At 41.0% G+C, this 11,652-nt stretch overlaps 1 protein-coding gene and 1 pseudogene across 1 annotated transcript in view; both read right to left on the bottom strand.

Annotated features, from left to right (window-relative positions):
* Positions 1-1,548, bottom strand: part of PRUNE2 (prune homolog 2 with BCH domain) — a 212,514-nt gene extending 210,966 nt beyond the window's left edge. The window contains exon 1 of the mRNA XM_007450984.1: positions 1,450-1,548. The gene's annotated coding sequence lies outside the window, so the exon portion shown is untranslated. The remainder of the gene's footprint in view (positions 1-1,449) is intronic.
* Positions 1,549-3,679: 2,131 nt separating this feature from the next.
* On the bottom strand, positions 3,680-4,012 carry LOC103083655 (ER membrane protein complex subunit 6 pseudogene; annotated as a pseudogene).
* Positions 4,013-11,652: the final 7,640 nt, after the last annotated feature.

Raw genomic sequence — 11,652 nt, 5'->3', positions numbered from 1 at the left:
GATCAGCTCGGTGCTTTGTGACTGCCTGGAGGGGTGGGATGGGGAGGGTGGGAGGGAGGGAGACAGGAGGGGGGAGATATGGGGACGTATGTATCTGTGTGACATTCACTTTGTTGTAGAGCAAAGGCTAACGCACCATTGTGGAGCAATTATACTCCAATAAAGAGGTTTAAAAAACAAAAAACAAAAAACCCAGCTAAGGCGGGCAGTGGGGGGAGATAAATTAGGAGTTTGGGACTAACAGATACACATTATTATATATAAAATAGGTAAACAACAAGGACCTACTGCATAGCACAGGGAATTATACTCAGTATCTTGTAATATCCTATAATGGAAAAGAATCTGAAAATCAAGTGTACAGCAAAGTAACTGAATCGCTTTGCTGTACACTCGAAACTAACACAGTATTGTAAATTAACTATACTTCAATAAAAAAAAATAAGAAAAAATTCAGTTAATAAGATTAGTATTCGACATGCATGTCTTAACACAGGCACATTTCTCTCCTCATACCAATTAATCTCCCTTGTATAGTTTGGCACATTTTGAGATAAATTTGATAGAAAGCCGTATGTAGATATCAGAAGATTTTATCTGGCATTTTTGTCAGCTGCTGACCCAAAGCCATTCTTGCCACCTATAGCTCATTCTGGAAGACTGGGTTTCATGTGAATTTAAATCGTTCTAGATCAGCTATGCATACTCTCAGAGTTAAGGATCCAAACAAAATTGGAATAAAACAAATGTAACTCCAGAAAATTAAAAACTGTGTGAAATTGGGAATAGCACTGAGACACTGATAATGTAATTTTTTAGGCTTTAAGGTGAGCCATTAACATGGGCTGATGAATTTATGGAATGGAAATTTTAAAACAGTTTATTTCAAGAAAGGTCCTTTCCACCTCTGGCCCAAGGGAGATTACTGCAACTGAGAATGACCTTGCTGTGCAAAGTCAGGCTAAAAGGCAAACACAGAACATAGATGTGACATGTAATACCTCTACTACTGAAAATTCCAGCCAGTATGCTCTGTACATCATGTAATGTTCACACAGGTTATTCTGCACATATTTTTCTACTCCCAAAGGCAAGATTATCCAACAAGGATGGTAAAGGAAAACAAGAAATTCTGAACCTTACTTTTGTCAATTCTCTGAATTTCCATAAAAGTAATCAACTATTATAAAATTTTTAAATTTTTATTTGAAAAAAATTGATCTTATTGAAATAATGTTTTATGCAGAGTCAGTAAAAATGACTAGAACAATGCCTAACATGTAATAAGTGACCAATAAATATCTGTCGATTAATGGATTGTAATACATTATTCTCTGCAACAATAAACCAGAACATGAAAATTTAAGTTTCCTTGTTTTTCCTGAAAATGTTTGTTTTTAAAAGTTATATCATAATTCAAATAAAAAGCATAATCTTCTTTTCCCTCACCTTGTCTAGAAAGTAAGCATATGTGAAGGCAGAAATGAGAGAATCCAGGTCACACGATTTATGTCCAATAACCACATGGACCTTCTCCAAGCATTTGCTTCGATTCTGAAACAAATCCAAATAAAACAACACAATTTGACAACAGATTAATATAAAGTGGATATTTTTCAATCTTTTTTAAAGTATCCCTTAGCTATATTCAGACAATTGCAGAAATTCATAAATGTATCATGAAGTTTTATATAAGGACATAAAACTGCACAACATGTTTAACATTCAGAAATGCTCATTCAAATTTTAGTTAATTGTCAGGAACAGAAAATTGTTGGTTCGAAACCTTGGGAGCTTCCTTGGGTGAAATCTGAAACTGGCCCCCATACACAGAAGCCAAGGGGAGACTGAAGAAAGAGGCAGGCCACCCCAGATTGGTAGGTGGCAGGTTCAAAAGGAAAGGGAACTTACTTACAAGGCTTGTCTTGGGCGGCCACAAGACAAGTATATCTCCACACCTGCCCACCAGAATCAAAAGTTTATACAGAGGCCTTAACTGGCTTCAGTGACATATGGTCTCAACAACGCATTGCTCTCTCGAGGCTGTGTCCTTGAAAATGGTTCCCACTGTGTGATCAGTGGGCAGATTGTACCTTCCAAGGTCAGGGGAGGGGGTGAGGAGCCTCCAATTGCCAGGGTCTAGCTCTCGGGTCAACTGGCAGTCATGTCCTCTCAATGACCTCCTCCAACAAAAATGTGGTTTTATTAAGATCATCCACAATCTAACTTAATATGAACTGTATCTCTGAGTCATAATTTTTTAGTAAAAGATTATTTTGGTCTAAAGAGCAGTTCCATAGTATTCCATATCACTTCCTTATATAAGATGTTCCTCTCACTCTGAGAGACAGTGACTTTTTTCATATGTCCCTGGCGTGCAACACAATTTGGTAGGAATTTATTTTTTCCTGCCACAGTTTGGGTGACAGGATATGCTCTCTCTGCATTACATTCTATCAGTTAGCAAATAAAAGTTGTTGTAACACTTTTCTTCCCTCCAGAGAGAGGACTCTGATTAGTATTATTTCTCTAAAAATACAAATCAGTTGCTATTAAAGGGTGTATATTGTCACCTCTCTGTAAGAGAATACATACTCTTTTCTTTCCTGGCTAACTCAATACTTCCTTAAAATTCCTTTATAGAAGGCTGACCTCCTTATAAAATACTGAGTTGGAATTGCTAAAGAACTAATTGAGTTGGAATTGCTAAAGAACTAATCACTTCCAGAAAATTTCACAACAAAACTGTCCAATAATGATGTGTAGCCTAAATTGACACCTTTATAGTACGTCAGAGATGATACATATGTAAACTTCCCTCACTTTTCATCCTTTGTTTTAATTTCTTTTTTTAGGACTGACTAGAAAGCCAACTCAATTATAGTACTGCTCAAAAAACCTACATTAAAAATCCACTGCTCAGGACCACTTCAATAAAAAAGACTTGTTATTCCTTTTTCTACAGAACAAAGGTAAAGGATTATTTAGTAACTTACTAGGCCTCTTAAAATGTGTTGGTATGTATAGGGAAGTGCCATATCAGACTCAGAAACTAGTTATTCAACAACCAAGCTGTGGCCCAAGGAACATAATAAAGTAAATCTCGGAGGAGGCTCGGTCAAGAGCCTATCAATGTAGAGAACGACGGCAGGATCAATATTGCAGATGAGTCGTCCAGTATGCAATATTGTTAAATTAAAATAAATGTATATATTTCAAACTATATTGACATCTAGATCTGTAGTAAAACAACAGGATTTTATTTTATTTTTTTTTTTGCGGTACGCGGGCCTCTCACTGTTGTGGCCTCTCCCGTTGCGGAGCACAGGCTCCGGACGCGCAGGCTCAGCGGCCATGGCTCACGGGCCCAGCCGCTCCGCGGCATGTGGGATCCTCCAGGACCGGGACACGGACCCGTGTCCCCTGCACTGCCAGGTGGACTCTCAACCACTGCGCCGCCAGGGAAGCCCTTTTTTTTTTTTTTTTTTAAGGGTCTCACGCTTCATGTAATCTGAAGAACAGTACAGGCTCTTCGTCTTAAGATATAAATTATTTATAACGTTACAGGACAAGCGGCGACTCCAAAAATATAAAAACTAGGTAAGTCCACCTGGTGTTAATTTCTGGCAACACTCCTCCCAATCTGTTTTTTTTTTTTAAAGTCACCCCTGCCCACGTTTCAGTAGATGTGCACCATGCCATAGAGGAATGTCCAGAACAGGACGTAGGTGAAGAGGCCTCCGATGAGACCTACTGTAAAGAGAGGTCTTCGCGACTTAAAATATTTGTTCCACCTCCTTCCCGCCTTGAGGATTAAGAGCAGGGAGAGCAGGATGGAGGCGAGCAGGTATTAGATGAAGCTGTAGAGGCCGGTGAGGCCGAGGATGCCAGCCGTGGCCTCTGACAGCGCCGACACCGAGGTCCGGCAGTAATCCAGGACGGCGGCGTTGCCACGCACAGCGGCCTCGCTGATGAACAGCGGCCCCTCCCGCTTGGCCCCCACAGCGGCCATCGCACCCGCCCGGGCTCGGCCTCTGCTTTCTCGTGGAGCAACGCGGGGCTGCGGACAGAACCAAGTTACAGGTGGCGCCCGGAGCGTGGCGAGTTGGGTTCGCGCCGCCCCTCCCCCTGGGGCTGCGGAGACCTCGCACCCCTCAGTCTCGGACCTTCGAAAGACGCTGAAAAGGCTGAGGGCTCGGGGTTGCTGGCGGCACATCTGCATTTCCCGCCCAGTCACCTGGAACCCGGCGGCGGACGCAGGAGCTCGGCGCTCCCTCAGACAGCCCGCGGCGCCATCTTGCACTCAAACAACAGGATTTTAAAACGTTATAAGCTCTCTGAAGACACTTACAACCACTGCCCTCCCATCACCATCTGTAGCTCCCATTCTTTCCTCTCCCAGCTTCCTTCCCTCGAGCTCATAAATTTATAGCTAGCTCACTTGTACTTTTTGAGGATCCGTCGAGGCTCAGTTCTTACTCTCGAAGCCAGACTGCTTCCCCTGTGCAAGACTGTTAGATATTTTAGAGGTATCTAAAGAAATTTGGCTAAATGGAATCACACTCCATTACAACACAAACAAACGCATTAGGAAATCATATTACTGTAGACTGTTGTTCTTCCGAGAAGCTTGGAGGTCTAAGTAGACATTACCTCATTTCTCCTCCCATATCTCTTGTAAGGCAGACAGTAAGAAGATTAATAACACGTTTTATAGGTCAGTAGAGCCTGTGATAGGACCAGGATTGCTCCCAGAACCCATGATACAGTACTAAGAGCCCTGTCTCTTCTGCCCTTCACCAACCACTCCATGATGCCATAATGACTTCAGCATCCACAGAATGAGCAGGCATGGAAATAAAGGGAGAAAGAGAATGTTAAATACGCCTTCTAAATACAGCAAGGCTTCAGAAAATTATATCATTAAAATGACCCCAAAGCCGACCTATCTGCTTTCTTGTCTAGGTTCAGTAACATGGGGGGAAATGAGAAGACTTGTGTGCCAATTCATTTCAAAGCCCAAGCCAATCATTAATTAGAAAAAGAAAGGAGCTAAACAGGATTGTGAACCCAAACATGTTGGAGCAATTTTCACAATCTGGGAATCTTCTAAAATTAGGATTTATTCACCCTTCTCCATTTAAAGAGAAAAAAGCACGTATCATCTTACAGACCAGGCTGTAGAAGAGCCCAGTACAAATCTTTGAGGGTTACTTTTAGTGCCACATGCATCTCTTCATGCTTTCTTGTTTGTCTTCTGATTCCCCCTTCTTCCCACACATCCAGTTCCCGAAGAGTCATGACTTCTTCTGGCTCCATTTACTGTGTCTGCCATCTCCAGTCAATGCCCCAGCCCCCAGGCTCCAACACTATCTTCTCCCCAGTACCCACCTCCATCAAAATGTACCATTCTGGTGCCCATACTATCAGGGATCTATCTGCTCCTCCACTGGCAATTCCAATAGAGAGTCCATGCCAATGAGTACCCATGGGTTAATGCGTTACCCACCAAGGTAACGTACTTTCATTTTAGAGACCTTCCAGAGATTATGCCACAATCCAAAAAGATGACCAGAAATTTCAGCCTGGCTGAAGATGTTGGACAAGAAAAAAGGGACCTCACAACAACAAGGTACCTTTGGTGACTACCAATGGGCCTTAAAAATAGTAGGCTCAACCTCAAAAAAATCTTATATGTTCCAAAGTGCCTGGTTCCTACCAAAATCAACTAAGATATAATTAGAGTGTAGCAAAAGTCAGGCATCATAGTAACCAGGCCCAGACAGACTCCTGCCTGCTTGGAGGAATAAAACATGAAATTAGTTATATCAATCTTAATATCTATGTCCCTTGATACAGTTCAAATTGGAGTTTAGAGTATTCACAAAGAGACAAATTGTGCTCAAATAAAAGTGACATATGTACAGTTTTATCAATTCAATTAATCATTGTCATTCAACTCATAAAACCCTGTTTGTGCCAGGCGTTGCACTAAGTCCTGAGGATACAGCACTGAACCAAACAGACAAAGATCCCAGTCCCCATGGCACTTTTATTTTAGTGCAAGGAGGTATAAAGAACCAGTAATTAGATTGTGATGAATGGAAGAGGAGGGTGCCCTGGGATGAGGCTCACTGAGAAGGTGACATTTGAATAAAGACCCGAAGTAAAGAAGGGGGACCTCCAGTTATCTCAGGCCAAGGAAATAGCAGGTGCAAAGGTGGAAGCATGCCCAGGATGTTCAACAAATAATTATTACCTAGTGTATACATTTTCTAAATGTGACTTTGCCAACTCCTAGCCAGGAGTGAATAGATCTGGCAAGGAAACAGCCATCCCCTGGTATTGATACAAGCACACCAAGCCTTAAGGAATCTCAGGAGACAGAAGATTCATCATTACTACTTACACCCAGTGCTGAGCAAGCCCAACACAAAATGGAATCTTGATAATGGGTTGAAATAGATACTACACTCAATTTATACTATACCCTACACTTCCGAATAGATGGATAGAATCATACTATAATCAATGTATAAAAGAAAACATATTGAATATGCCAGTATTCCAGATCACAATTTTAATATGCTTTCAAAGTGTAAATCTATACCTCACTAAAATGAGACTTCTTAATGAAGTTTACTTCTTACCTCTTTTTAAAAGCAGAGAAATACCTAAGCATTCAGATTCAACCGCCCATGAAAGCAAACTGTACTTGTCAGGCAAAAGCACTTTCAAACACACACACAGAAAACAGAGCTGATCAGAAACAGCCTTGCCGTAAGCTCAGCCTCCTCCGTCAATTTTTTCATAACTCCACCCTCTGAGGAACAAAGCTGCTCCTGCCTGGACCTTTCACATCCAGAGCCCCACAGCTAACCTTTAGTCAACAAGCCCTTGCAATACAGTTATACTATGATTTCTCCATACCCATCCAACCCAACTCTCTTTTCCTAAAACCCCCAGACAAATGCTTTCAAAAATAATGATTTGAAATGAATTTTGTTTCAAAAACGTTACAGGCAAAGCCTATGAAAGTTGGAGAGTCCCCTTCCTCGCACATTAAAGCAGGGCACATTCCTTAGTCCCTCATCCTTAACCAAAAAGTGAAGACACGAGAAAAGAAGCTGCTTGTATTTATCGAATGGTATCTCCAAAGAAACCCAGGCACAGAAAACAGTTGGCAATTGACTTGACTACTTCTAACTCCAAGTCAATGAGGGGTCTTCCTTCCTGAAGGCTGGCTCTGGGTGGCACAGAAAAGGGCCCGGTTCCTCCCCCAGAAAAACCCTGTGAATCTATGGCTGCCGTGATTCTAAATCAGAAGACTCACAGGATGGGCAAGAGGAAACCTTACATGCTGCTAATCCCTAGCAATCCCTATGTCCACGCCAGTCACAGTCACCAGGAAAACTAGGAGCGGGGTAGGGGGGATGCATAAGGAACCACAGCCAAATGAGCAGCAGGGACAAAGGGAGCTGTGGAGCTGCCCAGAACAACCTGGTCTTCCAAAGACAAGAACTATAAGTCTCTGATCAGCTCTGTTGGATATGGATAAAGTCACATCCTTTGTTCATTTGGTAAATGAATGAGATGCCTCTTGATGTCAGCCTTGGGTTTGAGATGATGTCTGGAACTCCTGACCTGCTGCTGAGCTTCTCATAATCTTATCATTACCTGGAAAAAGGTTGGGACCCAGAGGGAGCTAAACGCTGGAGGGAATAGCATGGCATCAATCGAAAGTTTAAAAAAGCAAAGGAGAGGGCTTCCCTGGTGTCGCAGTGGTTGAGAGTCCGCCTGCCGATGCAGGGGACGCGGATTCGTGCCCCGGTCCGGGAGTTGGGTATATATCATTAGAAATGAATATGAACAGAGAGGAATAAAATGAAATAGTTGGCTACAGCCACTTCCATGCTAATGATGCATGAATATCTCTAACGATATAAGGTGGTAAAGAACATTAACAAAAGCAAGTTGATTTTCAAAAGGTTGGACAGGATTTGTACACATCAGGATTCAGAAGGATATAATTATTCAAGGCAGAGTTAATGAAATTCAAATGAAAAGGCAAAATCTGAATATGAGTGCATGGATTTTGCATAAAGAAGAGAAAATGAACATGATACTTCCAATTACACTGATTTTTTAAATAACTGTCTGAAATTTTTATTAAACCAAACTGAAAGGCATTCAGTAGATATAGTTTATTCATTATAGACCTGCATGACTGTGTCAAAAGGACTGATATATTTTAAGGGGTATATAGTAACTGAGCCTGCGCGTCCGGAGCCTGTGCTCCGCGACGGGAGAGGCCACAACAGTGAGAGGGCCGCATACCGGAAAAAAAAAAAAAAAAAGCAAAGGAGAAAAAGCTTATCACTCTGTGCAAAGTCCCCAGAACACAGGGACTTTCCTCATCAACTGAAACCTTTGTATTTTATTCCTTATTTCTGTTTATTTTTCTGGTAAGAAAAGAAATACATGTCATTATAAAAAGTCAGACACAACAAAAATTAATAAAACAAAGATAACAACTGTTAACATATTGTTGAATATTCCACATTTTAAATTTATGCACGTATATTTACACACATACTTTACAAAAATGGGGTACTTCTAATCTTTAGAGACTTCCTTCGTTCACTTAACAGTACACTATGGACCTTCCTCCATGACCAAAACTACAGTTATTCTTCATTCTTACTGGCTTAATGGTAGCAATTGTGTGGACATATCCGTATGTATGGAGGGGTGGCGGGGTTGGTACGTATATACAGAATTCCTGGAATTAGAATAATTAGAATAATAGATTCTTTAAATCTGCATGATATTGCCAAATAGGATACTCTGGCCCACTGGCCACCTAGTTTAGTCCAATTTCACTCTAATGGTTAATTAATAAACAATAAGAAGTGACTGGAGGCTGTAATTGAGAGTTGTACCTCAGATCATGTGTAAAAGCAAAAACATTTACCAGAATCTACAATTTCAGGACACAGACTTTTTATATTTAATTTTCTCATAAATGTCCAAATTTAATTGGTGACGTACTAGATGAATATAAACCAGTGAATTAGGAAAAGGCAAAAAGCTTTCAATGATGAAACTCAAATGATTTTGAGATAATTTAATTGTCTCACTTACTGATAAAATGAAAACCTAATCAACTCAGAGAAGTATATATTGTCTAGAGCCTCCCCACTCACCGCCCTCCTAACCAACCCCAGAAATATTTTCCTTCAGCCTGTCTTTGCCATGCTGAAGAAGGGCCCTCTTTTAGTTTCTCTCATTTGGGAAAAATGAGGGATGAGAGTCGGTCTGAGCAAATTCAGCTATAAATGGCTCAGACCCTGTGCACCTGTATCCCTTCTAGACTGTCAAATGCAGAGGCCATTGTGGGTAGGTGGTGAGGGGGCAAAAGCTAAACCCACCTATTGCCCAAGGCCCTTCTTCTTGGGTGGGCATCTGGGTCCTCGGTTTCCTTGGGGTCAGGATCCTTTTAGTTGGGGCATCGGGTACTGGCTCAACCATTCTTTTTCTTTCTCAGCTGAATCCATCTTCCTCAGCCTGTTTGCTACCGATCTTGAAAACACAATGTTCTCAAAAGGAATGACTTCATATATGGTTTACATACTTCCTCTGGATCATAATAATGATTTGGGCCGGAATTGTTATTTTACTTACAGCATTTAATTTTTTTATATTTTTTTTGTTCAAGATTCCTTTACTGACAATGTCCTCAAAGGACAGTTTTGGGGGACAGCACCATTATTTTTCCTCCACAACTTCAACCAGAAAAGGTCAAGGATGGTCCTCCCAAATCCTTACCTTTCCTGAAAAGCCCCTTTAGGAATTGTCCTACATAGCTTCCTAAGATATTATCATTTTTCAGCCATTCCACTTTTGGGGGAACTGTGTCCATACATGTATTACCAACTGGATGGGGTAGCTCTTTACTTTCCTTTTGGTACTGCTTCCTTTCAGCTTAAGTAGAAATCTGTCTACCATGGATTCATAGATTTTTATAATCTCTCGACCTTCCTCTTTTCAGACTTAAGAGCTGTAGTCTTTTCCATCGAGCCTCATCTCTGACCTTCCGCTGTCTGTGCCCCTTTGCTATGCTTAGACCTTGCTATGAACTGAATTGTGTACCCCCATAATGCATACGTCAAAGGCCTAACCCCCAATGTGATGGTATTTGGAAATGGGGTCTTTGAAAAATAATTGGGTATAGATTTAGTCATGAGGGTGGGGCCCTCAAGATGGAATTAGTGCTCTTATAAGACACCAGAGTGCTTGTGCTCTCTCTCTATTTCTATCTCTCTCCACCATGTGAGATCACAGGGAGAAGGAGGCTTTTGATAAGCCCAGGTGATGGTTCTCACCAGAACCCAACCAGGCTGACATCCTGATCTTGGACTTCCAGGCTTCAGAACTGTGAGAAATAAATTTCTGCTGTTTAACCCACCCAGTCCATGGTATTTTGTTATGGCAGCCCAAACTTACTAATACAGACCTCCAAATTGGACTCATTCCAAAATTTAAATCTACCTAGCAAATAACTGACCTTTAGAGAAAGCTTGGAAGAGCTTATTTTACTAAATGATTGATGTCAAAGGCAATACAAGGGTTTTAAAAACCAAATGAAAAAGAACACCCCTGCTACACACACATAGAAAACTACACCCATGCTACCTAAGGTTAATTTACTATCAAACATAGAGTTAATTTATACCATCATAGTAATGTAAGTTACTTTATAAAATAATGTATGTTCATTGTAAAATATTTGGAAAATGTAGAAACACAAAGAAAAAAATCCTCAAGACCCAAAATAATCACTATGAACACAACGTATTCCTTCCAACTTTGTTCTATACATTTATGAGTGTTCTCTTTTGTAATACTGTGATCATATTATACCTAACATTTTGTAGCTTCTCTTTTTTAACAACATTCTGAGTATTCTTTTAAAATTCTAAATATAAATGTTGTGATGCCCAGGAGTAATATGTGTTTGCTTTTGTAACCCCAGCTGCCCAGTCTATTGCTTTGCACACAGTAGGTGCTCAATAACCAGTGAAAAAATGAATAAGTAAATGAATAACTATGACACTTAATGGATACAGTATTCATTAATAAGGATCATTATAAATTACTTAGTCAGTTCCCTACTGTTGCAGATTTAAGTTAAGTTTTTGATAATGTAAATAAGACTGCAGGGAATATTTGGAACATAGTATTTTTGTGCCCCTCTCTAGTTATTTCTTCAGGATAAACTCCCAAATTTTACATTTCTGGGTCAAAGAATGTAGGTATTTTGCTTTTTGGGGTTTTTTTTGTTGTTGTTTGTTTGCTTGTTTTTTTGTGGTACGCGGGCCTCTCACTGCTGTGGCCTCTCCCGCCGCGGAGCACAGTCTCCGGATGCGCAGGCCCAGTGGCCACGGCCCACGGGCCCAGCCGCTCCGCGGCACGCGGGATCCTCCCGGACCGGGGCACGAACCCGAGTCCCCTGCATCGGCAGGCGGACTCCCAACCACTGCGCCACCAGGGAAGCCCGAATGTAGGTATTTTAACGCTCACCAGAAAAGTTGTAGAAATTTACATTTTCACCTACAGAAATACCTGATTTTCAAATCTTCAACTCTGTGT

Source organism: Lipotes vexillifer, unplaced genomic scaffold, assembly GCF_000442215.2.
Source record: "Lipotes vexillifer unplaced genomic scaffold, Lipotes_vexillifer_v1.1 scaffold204, whole genome shotgun sequence".
In the NCBI taxonomy this organism is placed as follows: domain Eukaryota; kingdom Metazoa; phylum Chordata; class Mammalia; order Artiodactyla; family Lipotidae; genus Lipotes; species Lipotes vexillifer.
This window is presented reverse-complemented; position numbering and strand designations above follow the sequence as displayed.